This window comes from Ambystoma mexicanum, chromosome 11 (genome assembly GCF_040938575.1).
Source record: "Ambystoma mexicanum isolate Mex_15411 chromosome 11, UKY_AmexF1_1, whole genome shotgun sequence".
NCBI classification, from domain to species: Eukaryota; Metazoa; Chordata; class Amphibia; order Caudata; family Ambystomatidae; genus Ambystoma; species Ambystoma mexicanum.
In genome coordinates, this window is record NC_090934.1 from 1,075,903,417 (window position 1) to 1,075,926,356 (window position 22,940).

A 22,940-nucleotide genomic window follows, 5' to 3' on the forward strand; every position below is an offset into this window, starting at 1 on the left:
GAAGTTTATTTAACCTCTGAGTGGTGCTCTTTGCCCAGTTATCCAAGTGGCACAGTAAGAGTGAGGCAAACATCTTACAGTCGGCTTCGATGAGAGAAATAGGCTTGTTGTTTGCGGGATCGTACCTGGAACTTAGCTTAAATATCGAGATGAGAAGGGCAGTACTCCATGATTCTGGAAACAACCCTGAATCGTAAATGCTCCCAAAGAGCACCACCAGGACCTTTGACCAGTTGGAAATGTCTGCTTTCAAGGTGTTATTCGTGAGACCATTCGGCCCCAGGGCCGTTTTCAAATTTTTTCAACAGATCCCTTAGCTGGAGCCTCGATCGCCAGTTAAGATCCCAAGAGATATCAAAGCTATTATTCCCGACCAAAGCTTTATTCTCTATTTGCCCTTTCTCAGACCCCTAGAGGTCCGCAAAGAACTTAAAACATTGATCTTCCGAGACTGCATTCAGCTGGGATAATTGGGATGCAAACTCCAAGTTGTTAATCAGAATCCAAAATGCATACACATTGTTTTTCACCACAATACGCAACATCACGCTCTGAAACACTTGTGTACGAGCGCGATATAAATAAAATATCATTTCATCTTCCTGCAGCAATTGGACCTGCTTAGATTTACAGGAGTTTCTGTACTTTTGTTTTAATTTCTTTACAAAAGATTGAATCATTTCCTGATCAGCTGACTGAGCCTTAATTTCCCTTATTTCTCTACGCATTTTCCTCATAACCAGAGCCAATTCTTCATTAAAAATTTGTGTATTACTTACAGCTTTTTATGTCCATATTTGGAGTCAGTTTTCACTCTATTAACCATTTCTTTCATAAAAATACTCTAAGTAATCTAGGACTGTCGGAAGCGGCTGTAGATCCTACGCTGTTCTAACGCGTAACTTTCTGCAGTGACGGTTTGACGGTCACGTGATTGTGAGCGTGTGCAGGGTCCCTTACTTGAAACACTCGAGCGGGCTGCGGACCGAAGGAGCAGACTGAAGGAGCTTCCCGTGAGCTGAGCCCTGTGTGAAGCCGTGAGACATCCATTGGAGTCGGGAGTTGGGCCCCGGGAGTGCCCAGTGTGGCAATCCGATCCTCCCTGCTCCTGTTGGATCTTGGATCCTGGTGTCGGAGGTTTGCTCGCCACCATGCCTGCTGCATTTATCACGTTGGTCACGCAGGAGTTGGGTGAGTGGACGCCAGGAGGCTGGGGGCGCAGTTCTCTGCCACCTACTGTCCTATTTCACACGGGCCATAAACCCACTAACCTCAAAGGAGGTGGTGGTGGCGGCTGTTGCTGCACAGGCAGGTAGTGGGTTGGGGAGCGTCCTCTTGCCCAAGGTGGGCGGGGGTTTTAAGCCAGCACTTGGGGGACCTCATCTGCCGGTCTGTGGTCGAGAGCAGGCTGTGCCTTTGGTGGCTTGTGAGAAGGTAGTCGATTTGGGCTCCATGTTGCGCGCCGCTGGGATGTGTCGCATAGTGGGAGCGTAATTCAAGTGCTCTCATATGAAGTGCAGGCCGGAGTCCATTTGTAACAAGTGCGTGAGGGTGCGATTTCCAATATTTGTAAAGCAGCCTATTGGTGGGGAATGCGGGCAGTGCCTTTGACCCACACGGCTGAGCCTCTGCTTTAGCCTCATCCCACATCCTGTATAGTCGAGAATTCCCAGAGCGGGTTGTCATTAATTGCAGGATTAATTAATTCGAACACAAGAACGTGAGTCCGTGTGCACCACCAGCTCGATCACCCAAGTGGTGGGGACTGTGGGCTGAGCCTTTGACCTACACGGCTGTGAGTGGAGTGGCACTCACCTGATTGTTTTTATAGTCTTGAGTGCAGATAGGTTGTGGGCAATTTGTGTCTTTTTGCTTGAAACGGTAACATGCCCCCCAAAAGAAGAGCAGCGCAGTCCAATTATAATCTATGCAAGGGTAACGTGGGATCTGTCACCGATGTGAATCTGGGACCTGGTGCCAACAAGAAAGCTAAACAACAAAACCAAATCCAGAACAGCAAAGGTACTATACCTACTTTCTTCCCTCCCAACGTCATAGGAGAGGTGACCCCAAATACTAAGGGGCAGGAGCCAGTGAACATTGCCTGTATTAGTAATTTACTTGACAGCACTACAGGGCTTATGACTGATAACTCCTTGCTGGATCTGTGCCTTTCAGTACAGAGGTCTTTTACTCCGGCTATCATAAACCCTGCGACGGATAAGGACCTAGGAGACACAGAAAAAGAGGCTGTTCAACTGGCGGCCAGCCAAGAGCGATTATCAATGACCCCGAATCTTATGATCCATTCGGATATTTCAGACCCAGAACAAAATGGAGGTTCCCCAGTTGGTAAATCCACCTTGGTTGAACTCCAATCCTCGATGGCATCTCTACAATTCGCTCTCAAAATATTGCTAAAGATGTGTGGCCGTATTCTTGAAAATACAATCAACTTGACCAATGAAAGGAGAGACAAAGAAAGCGATCACAATTTGTCTGAAGCCATACTTATGATAAACGAGCCATCAATACCTGGTGAAGCAGAGATTAGCGCTGCCAACGATTCAGAGATTTACTTTTCTCGTAAACAACGAAGATTAGCGAAAAGGGCGTTGAACAAAAAAAAAAAGAGTATCAAACTCGGCTCGCCTGTCTCCTGAACCAGCCCAGGGGATCAAAAATACGAAAACGTCAAGGAAAAAGGCGGCAAGGGCTAGGAAGAGAACTACGGAGAGAGAAGGAAGCCTCACCAGCTGGCTTATCCCAGACAAAGATAAAGAAGTGTCTGAGGTGGAGGAAGAAGTCCCTCCTCCTATTATATCACCGAAGGAACAGGTGGCTGGTAATCTGTCATCGACACCAAACAGTACCAGGCACACCAATCAACTTGAGATGTCAAAGATGTCAGATTACGAGGATATTGATCCGCAGCTGAATTCCAATACAAACAAGACATGTCTTATCAAGAATTTGTACCAGAAGCATGACCAGGATTGGTTGTCATGCTCGGAATTCCTGGTCTGGCTGCACTCTATTTCTCAGTTAAGAGTACTAACATCTGATGACTTCGAATACATTGAACCTTTAAAGGTACTAAATACTAATGTCTCAGCTGTCCATTGTAAATTCCAGGCTACGGTGGATTTGCTCCGATCACATAAATCAAATTTGTATAAGGTTGATGTGGAAATTGATGTGGACCCTGAGAAAAAAGACTTAGACTGTCCTAAGAAAGTGATTCCGGCAATAGAAAGGAAGCCCACTAAGCCTCAACTACCAACAAGCAATGTGGTTCAGATGGCTGATGTACAAAATATTCTAAAGTGGCTTGCTGAGTCACTTCCTACAGTCCTTAAGACTGAGGTTTTTCCACTCTCTCATGGAATACCAGGGGTTTCAGCCACTTCAATCAGAACGGTTCACTACCTTACATAAATGAGTTTATGTGCATAGCTCTGCAAGAGGTGTGGCTGACTACCCCTGTACTGTTCGAGGGATTTACAGTATACCAAACGCTGGCCAAAAAGGGTGAACGGGGAAGACCGTTCGGGGCTTAATAAATGGTATAGAACATAACATCAAATCCCGGCGACTTTCAGCCATAACCCATGATTTTGTAATGGCAATTGAACTGTCACTGTCTATTGAAAATGAGGCAGTGAATTTGCTGTTGATTAATCTCTACGACCCGCCGGCGGAATCTCAAACAGAAAGTAACCAAGAGGCCCTTCATGACACCATGATCAAATGGACTATGAGAAAGGGAAATATATCCATTATGATTATGGGGGACTTTAACTGTCATATGACGGGTGGGGAGGGCACTAAGAGTAATCCTCATTTAAAACCCGAGAGCACAATGTCCCACAAGAAAGTGGGGGCGGAGGGCCTGTACTGGCTGAGTTTCTTTGACCTTTGGGACATGGAAATGGTCAATGGAAGAACTAAAAGTGACTGTCCGGGACAACACACTTGGGAGGGCTGCGGGGCGAAGAGTACTCTGGACTATATTTTTGTAACTGCTGATATTGCAATTCGTATCAGGGACATGAAAGTAAGCAATAACAGCTGGAGTGATCATGCAGCGCTTGAGTTAATCATATCTGCTGACATTGTTGGTTCAGGTAAAAAATGTATGGGAGACTTAAGGGTTAATCATGCTGCTACACGCATCTCCTGGTCTGAACGCAATATAACGCGTGCCAGAAGGGCACTATCTACAGATTCTAACAGGGACCTAGTTGGCTTCGAGTCAATGTCAATGGAGGAGATTGAGCAGTGGATTTCCTCCTTTGCATCATTGCATGCCACAATGAGAACCGGTGGTGTGGTGACGAGCCAGGGTTTGAGAAATCCGTATAATTGGGAGGTGAGAGATGCCAAAAGGCGATTGAGAGCGGATATTAGGAAAGCAAAGAACTCTTCACTTTCCTCCAAATGCTACATGGCTTTAAGGAGGAAACTGAAGGGTACCTACCACTCATGGCTCAGACAGAAGAAACATCTTAAGAAATTACAACAATGGCAGGAGACCCTAAAAACACTGTGCTCCAAGAATACTAGGAACATTTGGGCTTTATTAGGGGATGTTAGAGGCAATAGAACCACTGCAATAGTTAACCCGATAGGAGCAGAGACCTGGGAACGTTTCCTTCGGGAACGCAACATTGTGAACAAAGGTACTTACCAGGTGGTTAGGCACGATAACCCCCCTATGCCACCCGTTGTGTTTACAGTTGCTAGCCTTACTGAGAAAATTAATAGGCTAAAATCCTCAAGGGCTCCTGGCCGCAATGGTTTGGCCAATGCTGTCTTAAAAAGTAACCCCGGTTTTTGGGCTGGAATCTTAAAAATCTTGTTCGACAAAGTCTTGTCTGAGGGCAGAATACCATCCTCATGGCAAACAACTATTCTTGTACCAGTGCATAAGAAAGGCGATAGAAACGATCCAGGCAACTATAGGCTGCTCTTGATGCTTGATTGCACTGGTAAACTTTTCGCTGGCCTAATTCTACAAGAACTATAAGACTGGGCCGAGAAAGAACAGATCTTCAACCCTTTTCAAAGTGGTTTTCGGAGGGGCTACTCAACTAGTCACAATTTAATTATATTAGATTCTCTCCGTACTGAGGCTAGGAAGAAGGGTAGTCTATGCACTCTTTGTTGACTTCAAAGCCGCATTCGACCTGGTACAAAGGGGTACTCTATGGTCTAAACTCGATTTGCTTGGCTGTCCTAAAGGGATTGTTTATTACCTTAGGCTTTTCCATCAGAATAACTTTCGCCCTTAAACTCGATCTAAAAGGTAACATGACAGAGCAAGTGGATCAATACAGAGGTGTAAAAGCAGGGATGCGTTACAGCTCCTACCCTTTACAATCTATTTACCTACTATTTGCCATTAGCAATTGCTCAGGCACACAACTGTCCCCCAAAAATAGGCGATAAGCATTGCCCGGTCCTTGCATACGCGGACGACTTAGTGGTTTTAGATCACACTTTCGGCGGCCTTAGGAGATCAGCTGAAGCGCTTTGGTCTTACGCAAACTGCAATGGACTGGTAATCAACTTTCAGAAAGCCCAACTGATGCTATTCACCAGTAAAATAAATAAATAAATAAATAAATAAAAAAAAATCGCTCGTATCAGTCTCAAGATACAGAATGTTGAATTTCTTTATACTCCAAATTACAGGTATTTGGGAATTGACATTGAAACTGTAGGCGACTATTCTCACTGTAGACAGCACAGGAAGATTAGGGAAGCCCAGATCACATCTCTGGTCTACCTTTTCGTTATCACTCAGTCAGGCTTCACAACCTGGCCGACACGGCTTCTATACCAACAGGTCCTTGTGCCCATGATGATCTATGGTATAGAGGTCCTCCTTAATATGGATTTGAATTGGCTGCAGGTTGTGGAAGGGACATTTTGGAGAAAGATCTTAGGTCTCCCAACCTGCATACCAATGGCCATAATTAGGCTACAACTTGGGTTGATCTCATTAAAATCCCTTGTACTTAAAAAAAAAAAGGCAGAGTTATATCTGAGGATGAGGAGTAGAACGGGTAACCCTCTGGTTGACACACTGAGAGTGGAATCTAGCAAAGAAGCAGGTATCTTTCCTCTTAAAGATAAGGTTGACATCTATCTGAAAGATATTGGGTGGTCCATGCGCTCAGAGGGGTTCTCTCCTAAAACTAAGAGGGCCCTCACAAAAAAAGCAGAGTTGCATGATTGGCTTGCTAATTACGCCCATCTGGAGAACCTAAAGTCCTACCAATTTAGTAGATTTATATTGTACTCATATAAAGAACCGCAGCTGTACCTTAATCTCTGCCCTGCAGCCAGACTCAGGCGTTTCATAACGTTATTAAAATTAAACCATTTGCCGGTTCTGGTATGTACGGGTGTTATCAATCATCTATCAGAGCCCGAAAGATACTGTGGACTATGCTTAAACCAGGCAATCACAGAATCCGGGAGACATGTACTCACTGGTTGCCCGGAGTTATGTAGTATATACCAGCTTCACTATGGGAAATACATGCATAACCTCGCATTTATTTCAGAACTGGCTTTCTGGTGGAGCAGTTTAAACTCACAGCATATAGGCTGTTTGCTTGCCATGTACAATGTTTGGCTGGCAGTTGAAAGCCGCCTGGGTTTTTCCATTTGAAGTAATGGTGAGCAGTGGCTTTATCTTTTCTTTAGGCTTGGTATATGTTTTTTTCGGAGCTATGGTTCATCAGTCCTGAAGCTTAGACAGGCTGATACTTGTATTATTATTGTGTGCGAAGGAATACTACTCAATGCTTATGATTTTTATAACTGGTATGTGATTTTGGTGTATATGAGCAAATAGTTTTATTTCCTTTGTATAATATATGTAATTGGGACAAACTATGTCATGATTTTATATGTGTAAATAGTATATATATTGGTAATTTTATTGCTTTGTTTTATTATTTTCTTTTTTTTTCATATGTAAAGTTTATTTATAAACTGTATCACATTAAAAAAAAAATTACCAAAGTTCTGAGCGTTAAAATCCTCTAATTTTCATTCCAATGGAGTCTGTCGCATAATGAAGTTCAATTCAGAATTCAAGATCTTGATATTAGGATCAGACCACCTGATGGCATTACTGGACAGTTAGGTAAAGTTTTCTGAATTCAGGGCACATCCCTGCGGGTAATAAGTACATAAAATGTTGCTTCAAGAGTGAAGTGGTCGCTCCAGGAATTTTTCGTGACCTTAAAATCCGAACAGCTATTTAGCAAAAGAGAATCCACAAACAGTCCAAAGTCGATGAGCTATTACCTCTGTGCCATGTCGATTGGTTCATTTCGCCCCCAAGGATGTATCAATTTATACTGTAAAGGCCTAAAGCTTCCATAGTCAAAGACCAGGACATACCTGCTTGAGATTTAAAATTGTTGGCTACCATATCCTGTGTCAATTCTCACACTTCACTCAAAGCTGTTAGAGTTGAAATCCCCTGAAATAATAATCTTGCCATTTGAGATTTTAATTAGCCAAGCTTGAACCAAATCAGAGATTATTGTTAGGTTCTTCAAATCGGAAACTCCCTTATGCCAATATACATTCAACATTAATAAGCACAATTTGGAATTGAGGGTTGTTACTGAAATTGCCATTACCCCAAATGGTAGGTTAGGGAGGGGGAACAACCCTCATACCTAGTACAGGGTTTACCGCAATCAACAGTCCTCCAGAAGCTTTACCGACCTTGCTTGATTTAGCTGGTTGGATAAACACTGGATAACCATCTAACACTAGCCATTCAACTAGCCATGTCTCCTGTAGGATAATGAAATGTGCTTCCTTTAGAACCTGCATTGTTTCTGGATTAGTAAACGAATGTTGACTTCCCCTTAATATCCAATATATAATTTGCATTTTTAGATCACACTTCTCGGCGGGCCTCACTTCATAAGTTCCTACGGGACAGCTTTTGTCCACGAAGTTGGTGTTACTGAAGCCCAATCTGTCATATTGGAATCCAAGTGGTTATTACAGTTAATAATGTGTATAATTCCCAGAGCCCCCGAGTTGATCACTATTTTAAGACCACTCCTCGAAGAGTGTGCATTTATTTATTTATTTATTACATTGTTATACGCCCAGACCCAGAGGTATCACGGCGTAGTTACAGACAGTTCAGTGATACAATCATTATAATCTTTACATTATTGACTGAGGGGGTAGGGGGAAGGGTAACACAGAATATAGAACGAGGTGAGTCAGGTCCATTATGCATAATAAAGATGTTAGGATGGGCAATCTAGGTAGGTTAGTATTGGTTGAATAGCCATGTTTTCAATGACTTTTTGAATTGTTAATGGGAGACTTTGTTTTTGATGTTGGTCGTGGGGGCATTCCAGTGTTTGGGGGCAAGGACTTTGAAGCTGCTGCCTCCCACTCTCGAGCTTTTGAATCGTGGGATTTCTAGGAGAGAGTGGTTGCTGGATCTAAGGGGTCTGGTGAGGAGTTTTTTCCTGACTGTGTTGTTGAGGTATTTTGGGGCTGTGTTGGCAATGCATCTATGTGTGATGCATAATGTTTTAAATACCATTCTCGCTTTAATGGGTAGCATTGCAACTGTCCTCATGGCAATGTACATGCGAAATATCAAAACCCAACAGTCTCAGCTTCAATCTTTTGGAGAAAACAAGCTCCTTCACCAGATTGGATCTAAAGTAAAGAATAGAGCAATCATTTTGACTCCGGTCTGGGAATGTGACCCATTGCACGTCCACAGAAGTTAATAGGGTCAAGGATGAAATTTCAAAAAACATCACAAGGATATTGGTCCTATTCAAGCAGACCGGCACCTCTAGGCCCAAAAGACTGGCTATTTTTAGTTTGAGTTGGCTATTATATTGGCCCAAGGAACTATTTTCAAGGGGTGCAGTATAGTGTTTCTGTTCCACAAATGTATTACTACGTTCATCCAGCCCAACATCCAGCTCCCTTGCATGCTGCAATATACTATATGGTTTAGATTTGGCCGGGAGCAACTCAGCCGAGCGAGCAGCATTTGGTTTCCTTGGGTCAGAAGCATGGAGTTTATCCAACAACTGCCCGACCCTTGAACTAAACGTAGGATACATGACAGAAGGTATGTTCAACAAGCATTATTTTGGTTAATATTAGGGTCTATATTACACCAAGGCCGCACCAGGGGCCAGAATTAAGAGCCTTCAAAGAGATTTTACCAGCAGGGAGATACAATTTAGATTGGTTAAAAGAGAGTACAGCTGGTTGGATATTAACATCTCTATGCCTTGGGTGGCAAGCAGTTTTACATTTTTCATAAATAGTAATCGTGAGGGGTGCCTGGTCACTCAAGATAGCATTAGTCGAAGGACAATTAGGACCTGACACCAAAACGTTCCAATCATTTGTTGTTAGTGAGGAGAGTTAACATTTCCGGCCAAGTTGTTGGGCCTTGTTGTGGTTCCCTCATTACCAATGGGCAGATTTCACCCCATTGAATCAGACTGAATCCCCACATCTTGCGTGGAGCGGATTGTAATCAGGTTATCCTCCCAAGGACCCATCCAAAAGCCAGGTCCTGGAGATACCTTCATAGTCTGAGTTGAGAAGTCCTTAAGGGAAGGTTTGTGAGGTGCCACCAGCTCAATCCCAGGTTATTCAATCAGTGGTGACATAACCAGATGGGGTGGATTTGTATTACCCCCCTCCTTATTCGAAGAGGCAATTAGGGAAGAGGTGTGCATGTGGTTCCCCACAGGCGGGAGTTGGTTAATGGTATTTTCAATGTTTTTTTAATTATTGAGTATAAGGGGTGTATTCAACTCGGTGTCAACCAACCACCTGTTCTGGACAGACTTGAAGGATAATACCTAAACTGGCTGACATCTGTCGATGTCCTTATTCCATAACCTTACTTCATTATTAATGGGTTTCTTAGGTGGCCTAGATGTTAAATGCCCTTCTGACAAAAGGTATTCAGGAGGAGAGGTGCATAACCTGCATTGCATGTGGCAATCAAAAGTGTGGAACAAACCGCACCAATGTGGCTGATGTTTTCCTAGAAGAAGTAGTCAAAATTGATGTTGTGGAAAGTCAAAAGACTCTATAAATTGTGTGAAGTAAAACAGCAGCAGTAATCATCTCCCCCACTCTTATTGCCAAAAGCCTATGTGGGAGTGCTAGGCAAGAATATTTTTCTTTTTTAAATAATTGTAACCAGAATTAATCAGGACGATACTTTTATTAAGCTAACTATATCCTGTCTGGCAAAGACCAGTATGTATTAACTTTATTTTTTTTTAAAGGCAGTCATGCAATTCCATTACTAAAAGATTAAGTTGTTACATAATGCAGAATTCCAGTATTGCTACTTTAAACCACTCATTGTCCCCATGATTTACTGTTAAGTTTAGGTGAGTGTATCTAAATCTCATAGTGTCAACTATATTTCATTTTGTTGGGGAAGATGCATCACATTGACGAGTGAGCACTTTTGAAAATGTACATGATCACATGGCCAAATGCTTTTGATGGAAAACCTAATTCTGTGATCTGCTGGTTGCATTGATCTGTGCAATTGGTGTTCAACCCATTAGCTGACCCCATACTCTTTGACAATCTATCTTATCACCCTGTTATTATACCAGCTCCCTGAACGTGACATGGCTACATTACAATATTCCATGCTATGCCATCCACTGTGCTCAGTCTCTTATTTTCTTTCCTCTTACGTAATTAATACACTATGCTAACTAAATTTTTACGCCAAGTAGTCATCAATAGTGCCATCTAGTCTGTACATCTACAGATCTGCTGCAATACTATATACTTGTTAGCCTCCAGAGCTCACTTTGCTCTAGGATTATCATTATGATTGCATTATATATTAGCACCTATTGGAGAGAGCTGGCCAAACTGTTTTCAGAGGCTTTTTATCATATCTATCTATATATGTGTTTCCTTTCCTGCAGCTAGCCTTTTACATTTTACAGACGCACCTAGGGCTCGCAAAGTCTACTCACCCACTGGTACAGTAGAATAGATTTTATGAAGGGCGAGGACCATTTGCAGGGGATGTTTGAAACTTTTATTTAATATTTACTTTATTTGCAGTAAATGGCAAATAAAAGTTTCACTGTGCATGGCGGGCCTCTGGGTGGTAGCACTTTGCCAAACAAAGTGGGTTTGTGGTGACATGCACCCTTTTACGAAAGCGCATTTACATTTGTTGTCTTCCGTTGCATGGGTCGAGTGCATTTCTCTTAGGTCGAGTAGGTAAGCTAAGTTACTCGACTTGCAGATCTAGTGGGATTTTAAAATAATGAGCAAGGCCAGACTCCTCTCACTAATGGCTTACTTCAGCGGTACATAAACATTCTGTATTGATGCTCATTTTATGTCTTTGGTACGAATAACCTTTTGTGACATTAAAAAGATTAGTCTGAGGGAGTCCTCATCCGGTGAGTTAAGCTCAGCCTGGTTTTGTGCTACATTCTCTTGAGCAACATATTCCCCATCAAGATCTGCTTTGGTGTCTGCTCCGTTGAGATGAGAATAAGGCATTGCATTGTCTGGAAGCAGCTTAGAGGGCAGTTCTGAAGCACCACTGGCAGCACCCATGTTTATCTCTAAACTTTCAACTCCTGGCAAAGAGCCTGCTGACAGGTTGAAGGATGATGGGGTCCTTAGTTCAAGTAGTTTTGATACATTGGTCAGTTCAGGCATAGAAACACCAGAGACATAAAGAAATCTGGGATCCATAACTCTCTGGACAGGCAGAGGCAGAAAGGAGGTTTCAATATCATAGACAATAATGTTCAGGGCTTGGGGCAAATCGCAACTTCAGTAGGGTCAACCGGAGAGCCTACAGCTACAAGAAGGACCTCCTCATATCCATTTGTAGCTGAAAGGGAAAGCATGCTTTCTGAGGACAAGGGCGACAGTGGTATTAGTTCTGACTTTCTCATGGGAGTCAGTGGAACAGACTGCAGAGGAATGCTGTGCAAGTAACCATAACCGATTCCACAGCCCTAGCTCCCTTCACTGCCCCAGGCTCAATTGGGCATCACAACAATGTCTCTGCAGGAATCCATCTCTGTGTTATAAACCATGAGCTTCAAGGATTTCCCTTCGTGTGATTCAATTAATGTGTAGAAATTTTGAGACCTTGAAGTATTTGGTCCAACCAAACAATGTAGTCTGTATGAGGCTGAAGGCCAACTAAAGAGGCAGGTGAGTTGGGTTCTACATCCAGCACATGCCACACAAATTCATTGACGCCTTGGAAGCTGGGAAACGCACACTAGCCCCGAGCAACCCCTGTCCGCCCCACTTGTTGTTGGGAATAACTTCCACCTCACATATTTTCATGGTCCTGATGTTATAGACTTCCAGCTTCTCTGGTTTCTCTTCATTGGGCTTCAGCAAGTCTTTAAATGTGTTATTATCCTTGATCCGTCTTGCATGTCCTATTGAGATAATTAAATCAAAGAACGGTTTCAGGCCTCCACGCTGAGCAGGAGAGTTCTCTTGCACCCAGTGCACATGAAAGCCCTCTGTGCCCCCATGGGCTACTCAGAGCGGCTCAGAGAGATGCCCAAGTCTGGTCTGCAAGTCCTCGCGCAGACAGGGGCCAGAAGAGGCGTGTGCAAAATTGCTAATCAAATGGGTTTGTTTGCTAATCAAGAACATTTTAATTAGCAAGCTCTGCTAATCAATTTTTGAAAACGAATGTATGCCTTGGATTGAAGATAATTTTGGTGGGCGATCAGAAGTGGGTTTGGTAGTAGGAGGCAGTCTGGGGAGGATTGAGATCTGGAGGGTAGCGGATGAGATCGGGAGGGAGCTGGTGTATGGATACAGGAGAAGGGAGGGTGAAAAGAGCAGGATGCAGAGTGTAGAGACGTGAGGGATCAGGGGGAAGCTGGAGAGACAGGAGGCGAGAGAAAGAGAGAAAAGACCAGGAGACTGAGTGTTAAGGGGCAATTGAGAGAGACAGAGAGGAGGGTGGAGAAGGGAGGAATCTGGCGTATGGTGAGGAGAGTAAGGAGAAGGTTGAGAGACGCTCTTCAGGAGGAAAGGCAAACCAAGGCAATCATACTACTGCGCTAGGTCACCTAGAAAGCCTGTGCAGGAATTAGATAGGCAATGCTATGGCTTTAGGCCCCCCTATCGTAGGGTTCACCTAGATAGTAGGGGTCACCTGGCTATAGAAAATCTGTACTTTCATGAGATCTGTTTCAGTAGAGAGCATGGACTAGGGAGGTGGGTCCCCCTTCAAGGACAAGGGAAAGTGTACATACAGGACCCCCCTAAACTTGAAGCCCCAATGTTCTCCTTTTTGTATGTATGTTTATAATAAAAAATGTAAACCTATTGGCTTGTCTTGTGATTCATTGAGAACTTTTCCACAGACAGCATCAGGGTTTCTTACATTGACTTCAGGTATAAAAAAATAATAAAAAGATTACCTTCAATGCATTATGCTTTACGTTAAAGCGCCCAGGCCAATTAACTTCCAGTATTTGGATGAAAGAATACACCTAATCATGAGATTGTCTTGTGAACACTCACTCAATGCTCCTTTGGCAAAATTCTGACACACAGAAAAAGGATTTTCTAGTCAGAGAAGAGGTTTGTGGAATGCCCTTTTGTCTACATGATGTATGCTTTACATCTTAACTTTATGGCAGGCAGTGAAAACATATATTTTATTATTATGACAAACCTCTACCTTGGTCTGTCGGTGGATGGGCCTCAGTCACAGAATGAGAAATGAAAGAAAATGGGGAACGATACAAAAATAAATTCTTTGTAAGTGGTAGAATCATTGGTTCAGAATTTACAAAGGGCAGGATGTAATTCACTTTTGGAGGGCACTGTATATATTTGTTGTGGAAAAGTGTAACTTTAGAAGGCAAACACACCAATTGAAACACAACTTAACTTTGTAGGTTTTTCTTTAAAGGGCAGAGTGTTGTGTTATACATAGTGGAGCTAGGTTGATCTCTTATATTAGAAGAAAAAGTGGCAGAAAAGGCCAGCAGGATACAGCGCATAGAACGGTAACTTATGTGGCTGTGATAGGGCTGCGGCTGAGAGCTTAAGTAGGAGCCTGCCAAATTCCCACTGGAAATTGGAATTAGAGAAAGAAAGGGTTTGCTCTCAAACTGCGCACACACATAGAATAATAAGCAATTGCAAATTAAATGAGTGGTTTTAATCAGAATTGGTGCAGCCTGACACGTGTTTCGAGCTTCCCGCTCTTCTACTGAGGCTGCTTGTGCAAAATTATAAAACATTGATGTACAACGACAACATTTGTTAAGCATGATTCAATAGCAAAACAAACCAGTCCCCAGACCCAGGGCAAGGAGGCAGTTAGGGTTTGCCAAACCAACACATTGAGTATATGGTTTAAAGTAACAGACAGTTGCAACGAATGCACATATCAAATCAACCCAATTCAAAGAAAGAAAATGAAAACACAAAAAGTGCGTAATTCGGTGGAAAAAACATAACACATTATAAAACAATGAAAAGAGGGAGGAGAGAGAAAAAAGACAAAAGAACAACAAAATTATTCAGTGAGAGAAGATGCTCATGGTAATCAGCCAGAAATACATGTATAAGGCCACTGACTGTTAAAATTGTACCTTAATCTTGGCTAGTGTGTATTTTGAATACTAGAGAAAAATACAAAATTAAAAAATGTTTTATCAAGTGGCAACTTAATGAATCGAATACGATAAAAAGAGGGGTTGCAAATATGTTGCGTCATAGAAAATTGTTTTAATATTATATATATAGTTTTATCCCACTTACCAAAGGTAGAAGTTGAGTAATCTGACAAAGTTAGGCGTGGGCTCCCTATAAAGCAAAAGACGGCATGGCTATTTATGTAGGAATCTGACTGACTAGATTTCCACCTAGCAGTCATTTGAAAATAAAGAAATGACATACCATTATTTTGCAGTTGCACGAATGAATTTTCAGTAAATTATTATCTTGCTGCAGCACGGGCAGGAAACGAAGAATGCAGGTGCGGCAAGAGCCAAAGAAAACAAAGCAACAAGAGGTCAATTAGCTAATTGAGTGGTTTATCTCTGTGGACATCTGAAGCAGCAAGAATTCTTGCTGGAAGGGTCCGTGTACAAATTGTCAACGTTGACTCACCAGTACTTTCACTGCTATGTGGGGAACTGGAGCCAAACGGGAACCCTCTGTGTGCCGAGTATAACTCGGAGATGTGAGGGAAGCAACAGTGAAAACGCCCGTGCACAGGCGAGTCACCACAGAGTTAATGGGAAAACAAGAGCGCCATGATGGACTAGTGTAGATATCATGTAAAGGAAATCATTAAGGCTACTCCATATAGACAAGGATATGTTTGAGGTGTGCGTATGCCGGAAATAAATTGCGCATGGTAAATGCACAAGTAGAATTGGAATTACAAAAAAATAAATAAAAAATAAATAAATAAATAAATAAATAAATAAAATTTTTAAAAAAAATTGCGAGACAGAAGGACATAGATCCGGAAGACATTAGTTAATTAATTGGAGTATGAAGTCACTTGAGCTGTCCACGGATGGCAGTAGTGTATTTTAAAACACCTGTGCCTGCATCTATAATAAACAGTGTTGCATGTGCTGAAAAAGATGCTAAATAAAGGAAGCGCGCCTCGACCTGACTGGATATGCAAGGATTGTGTTAAAACGGTTGCGCCCATGCTAGCAAGTGTATTCATAAAAAAAAAAAAAAAGGGGGGGGGGGGCGCTGCACCCGGGTAGATAGCATGATAGTTGAGTAATGACATGTAGATAGCGGCTGATTACCATTGACATCCATACAAATAATCGGTACCTATTGGCATGACATGTGCGAAGACCTTAAAAAACACACGTGTACCATAACTTTTAAACAACATGTAATCACAAAAAGACAGATAGTTCATGGTCTGTGTTCAGGCCAAACTCTACAGTACGGTATTGACAAATCAATCGGGCTTCCAATTGTCTAAGTTTGAGTATCTGGTTGCCTCCACGTTGTGGAAGTGACACCTTCATCATCCCAGCAAATTTGATCATTGTCTTGTTATCCATTTGATGGGATCTTTGCCAATGCAAAGCTAGGGGATATTTGGAGTCAGATTGAGTAATTGAGTACAGATGTTCCCTGATACGAATTTTCAGCGGGCGTATTGTACTGCCAATATAGAATAGGCCGCAGACACATTTAATACAGTACATTTTTTTTTTTTACACCAGCCCCCACGCCCTGGTTTTTACAAGTGTGGGGGCTGCTCCACGTGTTCACATGCACTGGAGACTACCTCCATCGACTTCGGACACTTAGGTACACATAAGATTTTGTCTTTTATTAATTGTAATTCGAAATTCTGCATTTACTGTATTAAATGTGTCTGCGGCCTATTCTATATTGGCAGTACAATACGCCCGCTGAAAATTCGTATCAGGGAACATCTGTACTCAATTACTCAATCTGACTCCAAATATCCCCTAGCTTTGCATTGGCAAAGATCCCATCAAATGGATAACAAGACAATGATCAAATTTGCTGGGATGATGAAGGTGTCACTTCCACAACGTGGAGGCAACCAGATACTCAAACTTAGACAATTGGAAGCCCGATTGATTTGTCAATACCGTACTGTAGAGTTTGGCCTGAACACAGACCATGAACTATCTGTCTTTTTGTGATTACATGTTGTTTAAAAGTTATGGTACACGTGTGTTTTTTAAGGTCTTCGCACATGTCATGCCAATAGGTACCGATTATTTGTATGGATGTCAATGGTAATCAGCCGCTATCTACATGTCATTACTCAACTATCATGCTATCTACCCGGGTGCAGCGCCCCCCCCCCCCCTTTTTTTTTTTTAATGAATACACTTGCTAGCATGGGCGCAACCGTTTTAACACAATCCTTGCATATCCAGTCAGGTCGAGGCGCGCTTCCTTTATTTAGCATCTTTTTCAGCACATGCAACACTGTTTATTATAGATGCAGGCACAGGTGTTTTAAAATACACTACTGCCATCCGTGGACAGCTCAAGTGACTTCATACTCCAATTAATTAACTAATGTCTTCCGGATCTATGTCCTTCTGTCTCGCAATTTTTTTTTTAAAATTTTTTTATTTATTTATTTATTTATTATTTATTTTTTTGTAATTCCAATTCTACTTGTGCATTTACCATGCGCAATTTATTTCCGGCATACGCACACCTCAAACATATCCTTGTCTATATGGAGTAGCCTTAATGATTTCCTTTACATGATATCTACACTAGTCCATCATGGCGCTCTTGTTTTCCCATTAACTCTGTGGTGACTCGCCTGTGCACGGGCGTTTTCACTGTTGCTTCCCTCACATCTCCGAGTTATACTCGGCACACAGAGGGTTCCCGTTTGGCTCCAGTTCCCCACATAGCAGTGAAAGTACTGGTGAGTCAACGTTGACAATTTGTACACGGACCCTTCCAGCAAGAATTCTTGCTGCTTCAGATGTCCACAGAGATAAACCACTCAATTAGCTAATTGACCTCTTGTTGCTTTGTTTTCTTTGGCTCTTGCCGCACCTGCATTCTTCGTTTCCTGCCCGTGCTGCAGCAAGATAATAATTTACTGAAAATTCATTCGTGCAACTGCAAAATAATGGTATGTCATTTCTTTATTTTCAAATGACTGCTAGGTGGAAATCTAGTCAGTCAGATTCCTACATAAATAGCCATCCCGTCTTTTACTTTATAGGGAGCCCACGCCTAACTTTGTCAGATTACTCAACTTCTACCTTTGGTAAGTGGGATAAAACTATATATATAATATTAAAACAATTTGCTATGACGCAACATATTTGCAACCCCTCTTTTTATCGTATTCGATTCATTAAGTTGCCACTTGATAAAACATTTTTTAATTTTGTATTTTTCTCTAGTATTCAAAATACACACTAGCCAAGATTAAGGTACAATTTTAACAGTCAGTGGCCTTATACATGTATTTCTGGCTGATTACCATGAGCATCTTCTCTCACTGAATAATTTTGTTGTTCTTTTGTCTTTTTTCTCTCTCCTCCCTCTTTTCATTGTTTTATAATGTGTTATGTTTTTTCCACCGAATTACGCACTTTTTGTGTTTTCATTTTCTTTCTTTGAATTGGGTTGATTTGATATGTGCATTCGTTGCAACTGTCTGTTACTTTAAACCATATACTCAATGTGTTGGTTTGGCAAACCCTAACTGCCTCCTTGCCCTGGGTCTGGGGACTGGTTTGTTTTGCTATTGAATCATGCTTAACAAATGTTGTCGTTGTACATCAATGTTTTATAATTTTGCACAAGCAGCCTCAGTAGAAGAGCGGGAAGCTCGAAACACGTGTCAGGCTGCACCAATTCTGATTAAAACCACTCATTTAATTTGCAATTGCTTATTATTCTATGTGTGTGCGCAGTTTGAGAGCAAACCCTTTCTTTCTCTGATCTCTTATATTAACCATCCTTTGCTTGCTGTGTATTCCACAAATTGTTACCTCATACACATTTAAAGTCATTCATGTTCACTCTTATTTATAAATTAATTTACCATTTAAAGTCATCGTGTAAATACAGTCCTGTATTTCCAGTTCTCTTGTCTCCGACGCCACTTTTCTTTGCTTTATCCCAATTAATTTACTTCCATTGTTGATATATCTTTTGTCCCTCAAAATTGCAAATGTATTACTTATATCGTGGCCCTGATTGGCATACTCTTGTCTATCACGCAGATTTAAAGCACCACCACACTTGTTTACTGATTTCATCCTTTGTGTACCTATTAGGGCCTGATTTGCGCCTTACTTACCCCTTGGTAAGTCTCCTTTTTTAATTTTGGCTGATAGTTGGAAGAGCCACCATAGCCAAAATATTACTGTAGATAGGGGTTATGCATAAGAGTAAGCATACAGTTATTTTGCTTGCTGGGTCCTTCTTGTAAGGCATTCATCTCAACAGGCTTTGGCCTGGGGCGACATGACTGTGTCCGAAAAAACATAACTGAATGAATGCCGCTGTCACTCCTCCGCAAAAACACCAACTCCCTTTTGAAATGGTGATTATTTGTGGGAATATTAACAAGACAATACAGCGTACCCTTCAAAACTGTCCTCGGGTTATAGAGAATTCCAAGCAGGTCAATTCCAGCAAAGAATATTTCATTTGTAGACACAGTGCAAGCCTTTTCTATGTTGAGTTCAGCTGGAAACGTCCAATGAAGTGAGAGCTTCAAAGAGGACTCCTAATTCTAAATGTGTGGTAAAGAATCTGAAGATGGCCCCTGGTGGAGGAGCTAAGGGAGTTGGTGCCAATTGGCTAAAACATAGTGACTTATTATGTGGTCCTCCAGATGTTTTGGACTTCAAATCCTATTATACTTCCCTACTGACTATGCTGGCTCGGGATGCTGGGAGTTGAAGTCCAAAACACCTGGAGGCTCACACGAGTAACCATGGGCATTGGATAAAAAGCGCTATATAAGCCGCACAAATAAATAAACAAATAAATAGGCTACCGGGTGAATAAACCAAAATAAGACTGATCGAATACTGAAGTGAGTACAGTTTCTTGTTATGTACATTTAAAAACGTAATTTTAAATGTACAGAGGATTCATTCCCAGACTGACGACGGGAATATGCAACCGTATGTACACTCTCTGAAAGATCCAATGCATTTTTTGAGGAGAGCTCGTCTCTTAAAAATGAAAGTTTTGTTTATTAAAAATAACTTTATGTATTGTAAGATTGGCATCATTTGACAATGTGCACATATGGCGTTTGTAACCTTTTTTAAACCATACATAAAGATGTAAAAAACAACATTGGATAGCAGACCCTGTGAGGATGTGACATATGTGAGTCAAGTAGAGAGCCCAAACCAAAGTGTGGCTCTTTCTGCTGCATTTTCATCTGACATGAAAGATTTTTTAAGGTGAAATCTATGCAATGAACTCAATTTATGCACAGGAAAGGGAAGAATGTAAGGCGTTCTTTTAGAAAAAATGATTTCCTCTTGTACAAGAGGTGTGTGGGTATACACTGGGTATACACTGTCGAACACATTGAAACATCTGTACCCATTTTAAGATCGTCACTACAGTGCTCTCTCCCCTGCGCTTGCCCTTTATCTGGCTGCTGTTCTCACATGCTCTGATCTCTTTCTCCTTTTCTCCACAGTGATCCCTGTGCGCTCTCTTCAGTTGTACACTCTCTCCACCCCAATGCACTTCGCGCTACTTCCCACCAACGTGTGATTTGTAGCTCTCTTTCTCGCCCTGTGTTTGCATCCCCTTCCACCATCTGAGTCGTTGCTTGCTCTTTCTCTCCTTGAACACTGTTTCTCCCCTTGTGTGCTCTCTGGATCCCTCCAGTGTTTCCTCCTTTCGCACCTCGCTCCCCATCTCTCTCATCCCTCTCTCTATAAGTCTTCCCAACTCTCTCTGCCCAACATGTGCTCTTTCTCCTATGACCCATCTGCTGCTGCTCCATAGTGGTTGTGCCTATGCACTCACAAGACCAAAGTCACACTGACCTTCCAAGGACTTGCAGCAGCACAGTCCTTCCCCTCTCCTTGTGGGCTCACTTCTCTTCCATTTGTATAATCTCTCGATGTTCTTTCTTATTGAGTTCTCTGATCGATTAGCTCTCTTCTCAATGTACTCTCTCTTCTCACCGTTTTCCATTGATATGTTTTACTCCACACTGTGGCTGTGTTCTGTTCCCAGAGGTCAATGTGGGCGGGAACCAAAGGGTACAACGTTCCCTTACGTTTAGGTGCAATCCAACAAGTTCCCTTACTTTATTTATTTATTTATTTTTTTGTTTTATTGGTTAAACAAAGTTAAACCTTTAACATTCCTTTAGCAATCCCTCCTCAAAGAGGTGGAGGCCCCCCAAATTAGGGTCAAGTTAAAAAATCCCTAAATGATCGCCCCTAGGCCAGAATCACCAGTTGTTTGGGTGGCGTCCACCTCAGACTCCCCCTCCTCCTGCTCCAGTTTTAAGGATTCAACAAATTTCAATGCATCCAAAGTACGGCCCACTTTCTCAGCTGTGATGAGCCTTTCCCAATACTCTTCTTCGTTCTCCTCCGAGATCAGGCTCGTATAATTTCCCATGTACATCAGGCGATTCAATATCAGGTTCGGACAAGTTAGCATCACATGCCTTATAGTTTCCAGTTGGTCTTTCTTTCTGCAAAATCTTCAGTATGCTAGTAATTTGTCAATTTGCCTTCTTCGCCACCTTATTTCTCTCGAGTGCCAGATGTTAAATCTACAGCGCATAAGCAGATCTCGGTAGTGCTGTGAGGGAAATTTCATCAAATATGGAGGTAACATGTTCAGAACTTTTCGTTACCAGATGACATTATGACATAGGTCTCGTGTTAATTTCTTTTCCTGTGTTTCCTCCCAGTCTTTTTCCCGATTTGTTCTTTTAGCCTTATCCGGGTTATTTTTCAGGGTGTCTTCAGAGATCGCCAGGTATTTTAAAGTTTCTTCACATCTCATTTTCCAGTCTTGGAGAATTGAATCACTGCTGGAAACCCCTGGCTTTGCTAGGATTCTGAATGGCACGGGCGGATTGTCCAAAATACACTTTCTATAAAGCGATAGTGATTTCCACGTCGTGATTGAAGTGATGGATTGCAGTCTTAGTTCCGATCTTATAAGTTCCAAGGGTAGCGAATTTGGAAGGCGCAAGATCTTTCGCCAGAAATAGGCTTTGCATAGGTTCCAGACCTCCCATCTTAGGGCTATAAGGGCCTCGGCTCCATATGTAATGACGGCCACTACCTTTTGCTTATAGAAGGTTGTAATCGGCAACAGAGAAAATTTCCCGTATCTACGATGTAGAAGTGGCCCTTGGTTAACCAGACTTTTTAGTTTTTCTCTGATCAGGGTATAATGGGCCTGCTCATTGCAGTTCCTATTAATTCTTATCCTGAGGTAGATCGTAGTATCGACTACTGCCAGTTTTTCTTTTTCCAATGACCAAGTCTGTATTTTCCCTGCTAATTTCTTTCCGCGGCTTGATTTCATAGTCAAAATCATAGATTTTTTTGCGTTTACTTTCAGGTCATTGGCTTTAAGATAGTCATTAAAAGCCTCAATCCTGCGCTGAAGGCCTATCGGCGTCTGGTCTATGAACACTGCGTCATCCGCATATAGCATCCATGGTATCTCTATGCCATTTACCTTCGGTGGGAAGGCCCGGATCTGATCTTGTGAAGACTTCATATCAGCCATATAGAGTATGAAGAGAAAAGGGGCGAGGGCACATCCCTGCTTGATGCCTCGGGATGTCTTGATCCGCCTTGATAGACCTCCATTTGCAGTAATTTGAACCTGGATCGAGGTATCGGTATACAGTGCCTGGATTGCCTCCAATAGGTCCACAGGGCATCCCCAATTGCTCAGTTTTGCCCACAGCCGTTCTCTATTTATTCCATTGAACGCCTGTTCGAGATCTATAAAGGCCAAGTAGATTGTTGTTTTTCCTTTTAGGGCCTTTGCTTTTAATATATTGATCAGGAACAGATTAAGGCAGGTGCCCACTCCACTCACGAAAGCAGTTTGTCTCTCGTCCAAAATTCCGGCTTGAGCTGCCCAGTTCTTTAGATCCCGTAAGAGGATGGAGGCAAAGAGCTCGCCAATGGAGTCTAGTAGCGCAATCGGCCTGTAATTTCTAGGATTGCCGCTGTCACCTTTTATAAAAATAGGCACGATGTAGGCCTCCGTCCACGTAGTAGGAATTTGTTTGGTTCTCGCTACTTGTTTGAAAAGTGCGTAAATTAGGTCTGACCAGCCTTCCATGTTTTCTTTTAACATTTTGTTGGCGACGCCGTCTGGACCGG

The 22,940-nt window shown here is 42.2% G+C and overlaps 1 protein-coding gene and 1 pseudogene across 1 annotated transcript in view; both read right to left on the bottom strand.

Moving 5' to 3' along the window:
• Positions 1-22,940, bottom strand: part of LOC138504114 (synaptotagmin-7-like) — a 560,413-nt gene that overhangs the window by 527,118 nt on the left and 10,355 nt on the right. The window lies entirely within an intron of this gene.
• On the bottom strand, positions 11,416-21,207 carry LOC138504645 (Golgi reassembly-stacking protein 1 pseudogene; annotated as a pseudogene).